The sequence below is a fragment of the Hordeum vulgare genome, chromosome 2H, assembly GCF_904849725.1.
Source record: "Hordeum vulgare subsp. vulgare chromosome 2H, MorexV3_pseudomolecules_assembly, whole genome shotgun sequence".
Lineage (NCBI taxonomy): Eukaryota > Viridiplantae > Streptophyta > Magnoliopsida > Poales > Poaceae > Hordeum > Hordeum vulgare.
In genome coordinates, this window is record NC_058519.1 from 600,544,203 (window position 1) to 600,557,182 (window position 12,980).

Genomic DNA, 12,980 nt, shown 5'->3' on the forward strand with positions numbered 1-12,980 from the left:
ACGCTTGTCGTGAGATTTACACCACAATGATTGAGCTCTGAGGCATCATCAAGCTTCTAGGATGCCAAAGCACCCAAGAAGAACAAGCTCTAGGGTACGAAGCACCCATGATTAATAAGCTTCTCAAACTTCACTTCCACGTATCACCGTGGGAAACTCGAAACGATGTAACTAGTGCAATGGCAAGGACACACGAAGTGGTCAAGTCCCTCACACTCAAATCCCTTCACAACATCAAAAGTTATGGAAGAATACGAGAGGAAGAACAAGGAGCTTATAAAGAACTCCAAGATCTAGATACAAGGGGGTTCCCCCCATGACGGGGATATAGCCCTAGGGTAGGGTCATAGGTCTGACCAAAACGTCCTACCCAAGGGCACCTCATTATTAGTTTAAGGACTACAAGGGAAATTCCTACTGGATCGTGACAACATCTAATCCACTCGGTACGGATCCACTCAGACAAGTACATTTCATCCACTCGGATGACAGTCAACCACTCGGCCGTATGACTCACTCGGTCATGCAAATACCAACAGTCGACAAGACATCTGTAGTGGGCTGACATTATGGCATCAATGCCCCATCTTGTAACATAAGAGGTGAGGAGGTGGCGCACTCTATATAAGCCACCCCCCTCCACATAGCTAGGGACATCTTCTTCTTCTGCCCTGCGGGCTCATTCCTTCCCTGGAGCTCTGGCTCTCTCTACACCATGTAACTCATGTCCATGACAAATAAAACAAAGCCTCTCCGGAGCACGAGACGTAGGGTTGTTATCTCCACTGTGAGAGGCCTGAACTCGCTAAAACCACCGTGTCACCCATCTGCATCTTGATAGATCATGCTCCGTTATCTTACCCCCTTTCTACTGTCAGATTTATAACCACGACACCCCATATAGAGGAGAAAGTGCTAGGTGGAAACGTAGATCTAGATCTCCTCTCTCTATTCCCTTAAGAACTAGAAAAAAATCATTAGAGGGATTGAGAGTTAGCAAGCTCGAAGAAGGTTAACAATGGGGGGTAAACACGAGCTCAAAGGATAGGGTTCAATGGGGAAGAAGAACCACCTTTTATAGGAAGGGAAAATCCAAACGTTACCCCCTCAGCCCGCACACAAGCAGTACTAGCGCTCCAAAGAGAGGTACTACCGCCGATAAGCGGTAGTACCTCTCGTACGAGCGGTACTACCGCTGCGGCAATGAGAAGCAAGGATAGGAGGGAAGGCATAGGGGGCAGTTCCGCCGGAGCGGTACTACCGCCCATAAGGGGTAGTACCGCTTCCTATATCCGCTCAAGATCCGTTGAGAGTCCAGCCCAAGAAAACCTGGGAAGAACTGGCGCGGTAGTAATAAGCGGTACTACCGCCTAGAACTATCGCTCCAGAAACACTGAGTCCAACACGAAAAGTGTCAAGACACCGAGGCAGCGACACTCGCCAGCGGCACTACCGCCCGAGAGCAGTACTACCGCTGAACAGGATGGTACTACCGCATATAAGACGTAGCGGTACTACCGCTTGGGTCTTTTCAGGCTAGGACAAAGGGAATCAATGAAAGCAGGAATACCAGAATTGTCATAACTTCTGCAAATGAGCTCCGAATTGAGCAAACTCAAGCTTGTTGGATTCACGACGACAAGAGCTATCCAACAACGATATAGAGATGTGAAACCTCTATGAATGAAGAACCGAGAAAAACTTACACCCATTCCATACAGAAATTATGTGTTATTCGGTAATTTTAAACATGTAAAATAAATACAAATATATAAACTTACACCCATTCCAAACGGGGCCTAAGGTATATGGTATACATTAGGTCTGGCATCGGGGGAGGCCGCCGATGACGCCACACAAGAGAGCTTCCATTCCACGCCCTGTGCGGGGGTGTCTACACATCACTTGTTGCGATGCATATGAATTAGTCGCTTGCACGATCGGTCGTGTGAGCACAGGTTGTTCTACGTGTGCAACTGTATGTACTATTTTTTTTCTTAAAAATAAAGTGGATAGTATGTGCATGTGCTTTTCTCCAATTTTTTTTGCATTTTGTTTTATTAGCGTTAAACATCTATTTGAAAATGTTTAGTCATCACCTTAAAAAAAATATGTTTTGTACCATTCAAAAAATGCATGTTACATTAATAAATGATTGCATAAATGGAAAAACGGTTTGTACCATTCATAAAAATGTACGTGATATTTTACAGAAATATTCTTGTGTTTCAAAAAACATGTTCGTTATGTTTAGAAAATAGTAGTTTATAAAAGGTGAAAAAAATGTTGACATAGTTTTGCAAAAACAATTCAGCCATTCAAAACATGTTTAACATGTATTTGTGTTTTTTAAACATCTATTCCATTTTTTTTCAAACATGTAATATTTGAAAAAGTACATTGGTATATTGAAAAAGGTGAAACATGTATCAAAAAATGTTTCACATGTATACTAAAAATGTATGTGTATTGTAATAAATAAATAAAAATTCAAAGAAACCCCCCCAAAATGTTAAACATGTATAAGAAAAGGTTTAAAATATAAAATTTGTATGAAAAAGAATAAATCAAATACATATATTTGAAACAAAATGATAATCATGTACTTAAAAATGTTAAACATTTGTAAGAAAAATATTTTCTTATCAATATGAAAAATATACAATATGTTTCTGGGTGGAATGGTACACCCCCGTGATCTCGAGTGCAAGATAGGAATTCATAAACCTGTCAATCAAACACAAGAAGCTACGCAGGAAGGGCGCTCGCTCGCCTATGCCACGTAGGCAAGAGGCACTGTGTTGTTGATGTGATTTTATAGCAAGAGAATGAAAGAAACGCAGCAATGTGTCCATTAAATTTCTTCGCAACTTCGTTTCCTTCCCTACAAAGGCAAATCTGCATCGCACGCCAACGCACTCTGTCTCTACGCCTCCCCTCACATCTCATTAGTAATCACCTCCACCAACATGCCACCTCCTCTTCTCCTTTTCTCTCACAGTCTTCTGCTACCCATTTATTCCTGAATCACAAATCCGGATCCATGGAGGTGGCTGGCAGGGGCGCCATGGACCTGAGCGCTGGCGACCATCCCACAAGGTCTCGATGGCATTGCGGCATCCTCGTCGTGGTACTCCGAGCATGATCGTTGGGGCACCGCTCCTCCCTGTGTCCACAACGGATGATGTGCACAGTGGGATCTCCCTCGTAGCAAGGTGAAGCAGTGCTCCTCCCCACGACTCCGTCGGCAAGGCGACGATAAGAGCGAGAAGGCGGGCGACGCCGCAAGCTCCTGTCCCGTTGGGGCAACGCGCTTGGGGCACAAAGGAGGATGTGGGAAATTGGTTGGCCCCGCCGCTCACCGGGGATGGAGGACTGGAGGTCCGCCGCGAGATCTTGTCCCGTCGGGGCAGCGCTCTTGGGGCGCGAAGGAGAAGGTGGGAAATAGGGTGGCCCCGCCACTCACCAGGGATGGAGGACTCGAGGTCCATGTTCGCGTCGGCACCGCCTTCGCCCGGGCTATCGACGTCGCCTGCGTCATAGACCAGGCCGCACGCGCGACACGTGCAGACTCGCAGCTTAGCAGTTTCGGCATTAGATGCAGCGCGCGTGGAAGTGAAGGTCTGTCGGAGCTGGAGGAGGCGCCAAGAGGAGCCCAAGAGAAGTTGATGCGCACTACAGTGAATATTGAGGCTATGGGGAACCAGAAGCGATAGGGGTATCAAATCCATGCCAAGGTGCAGGTACAGTGACTGAAGTTTTGTTCAATCCTCCTCATCATACTTGTGCATTCTGATGCAACTTTTGTCTAGCTGGATGATCTGCATAGATTGATGATAGCTGAAATGGTAAACCGATGCAAATGGCTTGACAGTCCTCACCTAATTAGAATATGCAGGTTCACACTATAAGAATATGTAAAATAGTAGCTGACAGATGGAGTTCTAACACTTCTTTCTCCTATTTTTATTGTTTGTTATATATGGTTCAGCAACAATCATTCGTCAGATTGGTAAGCAGATGATCAAATTATTATATTGTACTCTGTTGTTTGGGGCCTCATTGGAGAAATTTTGCATACTCTTAGCAAAGTAGTTGACGCTTGATGATGTTTCTCATTCTCTTAGGACATTTGGCGTACCATGAACAGACGTTCTTTGAGGTATTTGAGTGTGTGATTACAGAACAACCAAATTGAAGTTATCTCTTACTGCTTGGATATAATTGCTAAATAAATTCAGCAATGTTTTCTTGAGACCATATGTCCAACTACAAGAGTGCTTTCCTCGTAGTATGTGCAATTTCTCCCGTAAAGTTTATAAAGAGGGCTTTGAGACTTGGCTACATTGACCTGCTCCTTTTGTTCCTCTTGCATTTTTATCTGTACTTATCATGAACTTTTCATTTTAAAAGCTATTTTTGTATGTCTCTTGCAGGATCAAAATCAATTTAAGGAACCATCGTCGTTCTTTGAACATTTTTTGTAGTTGGACTCCATTCTTAAGAAAATGTTGCATTAATTGAGGATGCTTTTGCAAAAAAAGAAAGCTTGGGAGTCTAATGTAGAATGTTCAGAGGTTGTTGATCATTGTAAAATTCAGTACTATGGACCAATACCAATCATGGAACCACATATATGGTGCTTTGTTGACTAGGTATTCTTCAGCTTTAGGGGAAATTCTCTATTTCAGCCCTGTCTATTTCCCAAATGTTATGTGTTCAACCAATTTTTAGCTGACAGTGCACTTTTCTTCTCTAGATTGATTCGTTGTAGTTATCTATGCTCTTATTATCTGCTGGTTCTTTGTACATTACATGTTATGCTAAAATACATTTGGAGGTGGCTCCTTTTCCCTTTTTTGTATTAATTCTTCAGACTTCTAATACTACTTTGATCGGTATGGATTTGCTTACTTCAATGATGTTTCATGTATTGTTTACTCACATACTTTGATATCCTTACTCTCTCTGAATTTATATGTTGTCCCATCCTATCCCTCTTTGCGCCGTCTCACATCCCGTCTGTTGCTTATTTTGATTAGGTGCAGATTCACTGATTAGGCATATCTTTATTCTGAATGAAATCCATTTGTTTGTTGCTATTTCAAGTATCCTCGATCCGCCTGACCCCAACGACTCGCCTCCTTCCTGCCACAAGGGATCTAAAGGCATCCCCGATCCGCCCGAACCCAACGACTCGCCTCCTTCGTGCCAGCACCATGTACTCCTCCCTGCTTGATGATGCTATTGTACTGGTGGTCTCTGCATTTCTTCTTATATTGTTCCCTCTTTCTTTTGATTTTTCATGCAGCAAGACAATGAAAGGGGATGGTGAGAGATCCCTGGAGCAGCAAGACAGTGAAAGGGCATGTTTTTATGGAGCCTTTGGCAAGTGTTTCCTTAACACCATATATGTTTACTGTCGTTGTATCTCTAACAACCATATTGTCGTACTTACATCCTGATTTAATCATTTTATTCTGAGAAGTATTGATCACCAATTCATAATTATGAATCAAATGTGCCTCTTTTTTTCACTGTCTACTGAGTACACCTGGACCCCCTGTGTTGCATTTAACTTGCTCATATAGGTATAGCAACACCTAAATTAGAAACTTTACTTTTGTCTCCTTTATTTATTTCCATTCTAGCTTACTTCTAATTATTCGCATTTCATACATATAGGCACAACACCTCGAACATGAGCCCTCAACTACACCATTCGTTGTAAGTGCAGATAGTCCTTTCAAAAACAATACATGGCTTCTCTTGGCGGTGCGCCTGACGTAAAACACGAAACAAATGCAGGCATGCCTGGTACTGTCAAGTACTTCAGCGAGCTGGAGGACCATTGCTTCTGGGGCAATGAAGTGAAACTCTATGAACATCATGTGGATAAGCTCTTCGCAATGTTTTGGCGCAAGAAGCCAAAGATCGGCTACTACGTATGCACCATTAACAAGACATTTTCCAAACCAGGCCAACACATGGTATCCTCAAACATGCAGCCTGCTATTCATAAAACAAATTCTTAGTAACTTCATGATGTAGAAACTCATAACTCTGTACTCGGGAGTTCCACTTTTTATTGTTTTTCCTCACAGAAAACATGCTGCTTAAGTACCACTATGTGACTGGGCTTTTCACTTTATTATTTCAACATCACTATTGATGCTTTATTACCGTACCCATTATGTATGTGGCAAATACAACTTTGATTTGCTCTGTTTATCTCTAAGGCCAATTTTCTTTCATCGGCAATCTTTCTCACTATGATACTCTCTTATACTCAATGCCATATTATACTAAATGACATCAATTCAATTATATTTTGCATAATAGTTTTTATTGCATTTGTTCTCACTGACCAAATATTGGTAGTTCTTATATCTTCCTATTAGTACAAGCTTAATGTTTGACAAGCAGTCGAGTCATGAGCCAACTACTTTTCTTTCTCTTGACAACACTTTGAGGTGGAGTGCACAAAGGACAAGCTGTAGGAGTACATTCAGGAAAACGATGACACCCTACCACTTAAGAATGCATACGACACTGTGAGTTGCGATGCCCGATTCATGTTTGAACCGACAAGAGGGTGACCATCACGACGAACTGTTTGTGGTTTCGCCATCACGCCAACATCTGTGAAGGTGACATCTGCTTTCCACTTCAACCATGCGGACCGGCGCTACCTTTCTCTCACCATCCACCGTCTTCTGATGCAATGCCGTCAGCCCCTTCCATTGCTTATGAATATCATCCATCTAGCATATTTAGCTTATCTCTAAGACTTCATTTCCTCGCGTTATAATGATCGGACGAACTATGCTTCTCTTTGATGGACTTTTGGAGCATCTTAACCTTCGATTTCAATCGATGTATGTGCTCTCGCATCCGTTCTATAAGACCATGGTCTACATGTTAACATAGATCTCCTACCTTGTCTGCTTGCTATGCTATGAATGCACACTATAATGAGCAGTTTCTCTTAAGTGCACTTTTTTTCTTTAACATTTGTAGCTTATCTATGCTGGATGTGCTTCTCTAGATCGAATAACCAAGTTCATAGATACACAAGCTAGACTTGTACGCACAGGTTGGCCCAGGAGGCGCGCCCCAACCTCTAGTGGTTTTCATGCAGACGCACCATTTACCTTATGTATTGACTTAGAAATGCCGTTGGCTACAAAACAATGCACTAAAATAGAAAGACTTTTGTGTGAAACAGTACACAATCATATACTTTGTACTATACTTTGTATGTATATTCGACATTTAGATCATAGTACTATCATATCATTAAGTTAACCCAAATATTAGTTGATGATAGGGCCAAATAAGAAGAATAATATAAATATAAATTATATAAAAAAACTAGCTGCGTAATTGCGCAGGGCCATACAATTATTAGAACATAAGAAGACAAACAAGTCATCATGGTTCTCCACATAAGTAGCACCAAACATAGTTTTGATCAAGGTAATTTTCAAATCACTATATATATATATATTTCTTTTGTGAATCAGCTATGCACAATTATATAAGTTTTTCTTTCGCACATTCACCGCCGTCGTGAAATTTTATAAAATTTCTTTATCGAAAAAGATGAACACGAAGACTGAATAAAGATGAACACGAATCTCCTGAGAATCTTCACAATGAATCACCGGATAGGACACAGAAGAAAAGATAGCGGAAGCACAAAAAGAAAACTCTTGGATGAAAATTGAATCACTGAAGAAAAGGGTGGGAGGACGGGGAAAAACAAAGACAACTAGGGATAGATGAGATGAACTCCGGAAAGAATTGAGAGAAAGATCTGCAAAAATTAGAGAGGATTGAATTCAGTTGAAGAGAAGCACACCGGTTGGATAAAAAATTGATATGATAACTCTGGTTGACAGAATTGATAAGACATTGATTAAGCAAAAGGATTAGCACTCTCATATGAATATGAGATCACTACTTAGAAAAGATCTAAAATCACCACTTGACATCGAAGCAACTTGAATTACCAAATTCCAACAAAAAACAAAGGGTGAGGCTTATGAAACAAGCCAGAACAAACTCATGAGAAAGATTTCCGTTTGATATTTTCGTGGACACGATTGCACGGGCTCGAACCTTACAGTAGCCATCAAGTGCAAGGCAGTGCACCCGACATACGAAGCGTCCCCGAGTCGTAGCAAGCTACAAGGACTCTTTAAGACACAACGAGAACCGCTGTAAGTCGACCGTCAACAAACGAATTCACTTGATGTCGAACCCCAACCTAACATCATGTATTTGTTGGAAGATTGTCCTATAAGATACTACTTGAATTCCCACCTAAGAATTCCCGAAATTTCTGGTCATGCAATCTGGTACACGGATACAAGGAGTAATAATCACACAACTCCTATACTAACCCGTCACCTGTATCACATCCGTCAACACACAACCATAATCTCGGACCTTCGTCTACTACAGACCCTTGTGATCACAACGATACAAAGTATGGCAGTACTCCCGAACAATCTGCACCAGTACTGGGGACATCGGGGTTATCTCACCACTACTAGTATTGAAGCAATTACGAACATCCTTCGTTCTGAGATACTATGAAATCTAAACGATAACGATGTGCTCAAGAATCCCCTGGAGCTCAACTCCCCGGAAGAAATCAAGTCAGACAGGAGGCACCAAGACAGAACTCCGTCACATCGGCATCATATAGATCCCAAGAATATCCGCGTGATCCTAAATTTTTTTTTGAATGAGAAGAGGAGTAGAATTAAAATATTACGTTAAGATTCCTCACTAGAGCATAGAGGAGGAGAAAAAAGAATCCTACTCTCCGATATATAACTAGACTCAAATAGTTTTTTCACTAGACTCGACTCGGCCAAGTTCGATCAATCAAGGGGCCTCCTAGGTCGGTACTTCTCTGATACCAACTTGTCAGACCAAGATGCGACCCTATCCTCAATTTGGCACGAAGTCCTCGTCAGGGATAGAAGCGCATCTCGTCGTGTTGCAAGAATGGATATCGTTACAAGTACATGTACTGAAAAGAAGATATATATATATATATATAATTGGCTTACACTCGCCACAAGCTACATCAGAATCACAACAGTACAATACATTATCATCATGAAGAAAAGCAGGGTCCGACTACGGACGAAAACAAACGAGAAAAGAAGAACGACGTCCATCCTTGCTATCCCAGGCATCCAGCCTGAAACCCATCCTAAATCGTTGAAGAAGAAGAAGAAGCAACTCCAAATGAACAATCAATGCGCTCGCGTCAAGTAACCTTTACCTGTACCTGCAACTGGTGTTGTAGTAATCTATGAGCCACAGGGGACTCAGCAATCTCATTTCCAAAGGTATCAAGACTAGCAAAGCTTAATGGGTGAGGTAAGGTTAAATGGTGAGGTTGCAGCAGCGGCTAAGCATATATATATGGTGGCTAACTTACGAGCACAAGAAATAAAGAGGGGGAAGATCTACGCATAGCGGATGTGAACTACGGTTGATCAAATGAATGATCCTGATCACCTACCTACGTCAGACATAACCCCACCGTGTCCTCGATCGGAGAAGGAACTCACGAAAGAGACAGTCACGGTTACGCACACAGTTGGCAAGTTTTAGTTAAGTTAACTTCAAGTTATCTAGAACCAGCGTTAAACAAATTTTCTACGTTGCCACATAAACGCGGGCACGCCTTTCCAAAAAGATTTAACCCTGGAGTGGTGTCCCAACTAGTCCATCACAAATTACCACAAGCCGCATAGAAATCCTCGATCACGACACTTGCGATCTTGTTGGATTCCATAGTGGAAAACCTTAACTCTGAGATTACCCAAAGCATCACCGGAATCCCGATGCACAAGATATCTCGTCAAAGGTAAAACTAATCCAGCAAGGCCGCCGACGTGTCGACGATCCCGATAGGAGCCGCGTATCTCGTTCTCAGGACACGACGGATAAGCTACGCGTACGGAGGCCTGATAGAAATCACCTAAGTTTCCCTGGGTTGGCCCCGCACAGTGCTCTGTTTTGGACCAGCACCATCAACACTGGCCCCACTGTATTATGTAAAATTACTCCTCGGTTTCATGACACCCTATGCTTTCAGTATTAACCAAATTATTATGTTGGGCAAATGTAGTATCAATGTTGGGCCTTGCGAGACCAGCTTTAATCTAAAACGAATTATCAAGGGGGTCCCCATAACAACCCCGATCGTGTTAGGAGCGCTCAAATATGGAACATAACACCGATAGCCGAAACTAAGGGGGCAAAGGTGGAACAAAACACCAGGCTAGAAAGGCCGAGCCTTCCACCTTTTACCAAGTAGATAGGTGCTTTAAAATTAAATAGCAATAATATGGTGACAAGACAAGGATCCAACTACACCTGCAACTAGCAACGCTAACAACATGGTTAAGCAAGCGGTAACATAGCCAATCAGTGGTTTGCTAGGTTGAACAGGTTGAAGGTTTTCATGGCATTGTTGAGAGGCTCATATATAACATGTGGTAGGCAACGAGACGTAAACGGTAGAAACGGTAAAACTAGCATGTCAATGATAGTAATGATATCTGGGGAAATGGTCATCTTGCATGAGATCCCGCTTGGAAGAAGAATGACTCCGTAAAGCAGTCGAACCGATGTAGTCGAACGGGTCCTCACATTCCGACACGCTTGCGTAACTCTATCGAGACGGAGCAAACCGTAAACAAACATCAACACAAATATTCTACACACGATGCAAGAAACATATGACGCATAAACGGTCTAATGCGAGGCATGACAATCACAACAATCAAACACTACACATTAAGTGAAGCTCGATATGCAACGAGTTGCATATCGACGAAACTCCACGTTCAATTATTTAGTTCACTCCCGTTCAGGTACACGGCTATATTAAATGTTGTTAAACATGGCACGAGGGTGAAGCACAAATTAATCTACCTAGCTAGACATTTTAAATGAGACCAGAAACGACATATAGCATCTCCAATATGACCCCACGTGTTAAATCTTAATTCTGTCCAGATTTGTCCTAATCAAATTTTAGGTTGTTAAACGGCAAAACAAAGTGGTTCACATGATTCTACTCATCGTTCTGGTCCATTTACATATATGGCACATCTTCAACGGAGCTACGGACAAATAGTTACGACCTAAACCGTTTTCAACACGTCGACACGCAAACCGATGCAAACAACACACTAAACAGTTCTAATTATGCATGAGAAGTTGGAAAATATTAAACTACGCAAAATTCTAGTCAAATTACATATCTAACTTGTTACGAACCAACGCAAGGATTAAAAACTACACGCGTTTGAAAAATATGCCCTTTTCCTAAAAATTAAATAAATCGCAGAACGGGAAAAAGATACTGGGCTGAATCTCAAAGGAACAGTGCGGCCCGAAATGTACCAGCGCCATGGGCAAACTATGCTCTCCAGGGATTCGATCCGTGGCTGCCTCGGTGGAATAGAGAGGTGCTAGCCACTAGGCTAGATGTGTGTAGGCGTTCTGATCAGGCTTTGTTATACAAGACCTGGTGAAACGATGTGCCCTTGTCCATGGAAAACATGACGAGCGCTGACATCAATCTAGCTCCAGCGGACAGGGAACAACAACATCTACAGCTACAAATCGACAGAGGGCGTGCGGGAACGAGAAATGGAAGGGATGCACTACTCACCTCGTGGTGTTGCTGCCATCCACCGACGTGGTCGCGGCCAGCGCGCGTGAAGCCGACGAAGCAGAGCAGCGAAGCAAGAGGCAGCAGCAGGCGAAGCACCGCGATGCAGGGGCGCGGGCAAGGTGGGGCGGGCGTCGCCTCGATGCAGATCTGACCGAAGCCATGGCGAGGAGAGGCTGGAGAGACGTCCCTAGCGGTGGCGCGAGCTCCTCACGAGCACCATGGTGGGGCAGTTTTTCTGCTCATCGTGAAGAAAAGAGGAAGACACCGCGAGGTGAGGAAGACAGTGGAACCAGGGAAGACAAAGGAGGCAGGGGGCGAGGTGACCTGGACCAGCTGAGCTGCTCGCGAACGCAAGCGGTGGAGCTACTCGTTCCACATGATTCCGCAACCATGGCGGGTTCCTTCGTGGAGCTCCTGTAGGCACAGAAAAAAAAGGAGCTCAGGCTGAGAGAAAAAGATGAGAGAGGAATAGGAACAGGAGGGAGACGCGAGGATTGCTCCCCTTTGATTGCTGCGAGCGCCTCGCGGCATAGGAGCCATGGATCGAGGGGAGAGGGCTCGGGCAAATCCTCGTGCACAAGATCCAGCAGGGGCGCGACGGCTAGCTGATGCGAGATGGAGGGGATTGGCTCGGTGGGGAAATTGAGAGAGGAGGAGACCAAGTGGTGTGCGGCGGCGGCGGATGGGACAGAGGAATTTGTCCCTAAATTTTAGGGTTGGCACGGTTGATCTATCTCTCCCTAATAATAAAGCAAATAGGGTTTCTGGTCGTCCGTCATGTCATTTTTACAAAAAAGTCCCTTCGTTTTCAGTTAATCAACCCGCAATCCTTTCTTAAGTGAAAAAAAACGTTTTGTTTTTCAAAACAGCCCTTGTCCTCCACCGGTCCAGGGATGGGGTGGATCTGCACCCCCGCCCGGCGCCTCCTCCGCCACGGCCCCATGTGCAGCCGGTTGGTGTCTTGGCATTCTTCCGAACAACCGAATTGGTCGGGGCGCTCGCGGCAGTAACTGAGTTGGTCGGCGGTGCCGAAACCGTCGCTGGTGTCGCCGGCGGTGTGATGCCCGGGAGCTGCGGAGCGGATGGAAGCTTCGGGTTGAGGGGGCTCGCCGGAGGGGGAGCAGCCGAAACGGGCGCTACTGGCGGCGGCTTGGACGACGCCGGGGAAGGCGGCGACGGGGTCGAGAAGCTCCACCACTTGATGGCGTGGATCTCCGTGCTCCCCTGCATGGACGCGAAGAACCCGACGAAAGCCTGCTCCTTG

The 12,980-nt window shown here is 44.0% G+C and overlaps 2 long non-coding RNA genes across 2 annotated transcripts; one reads left to right on the top strand and one right to left on the bottom strand.

Moving 5' to 3' along the window:
• Positions 1–3,592: 3,592 nt before the first annotated feature.
• On the top strand, positions 3,593–5,197 carry LOC123427613. Its single transcript, XR_006622413.1, has 3 exons — positions 3,593–3,743; positions 4,437–4,655; positions 5,110–5,197. It is a non-coding gene; the product is annotated as an uncharacterized LOC123427613 (long non-coding RNA).
• Positions 5,198–9,277: 4,080 nt separating this feature from the next.
• Positions 9,278–12,380, bottom strand: LOC123427614. The gene is made up of 3 exons (XR_006622414.1): positions 12,041–12,380; positions 11,714–11,951; positions 9,278–9,316 (listed from the first exon to the last, which is right to left on the bottom strand). It is a non-coding gene; the product is annotated as an uncharacterized LOC123427614 (long non-coding RNA).
• Between the last annotated feature and the right edge of the window lie 600 nt (positions 12,381–12,980).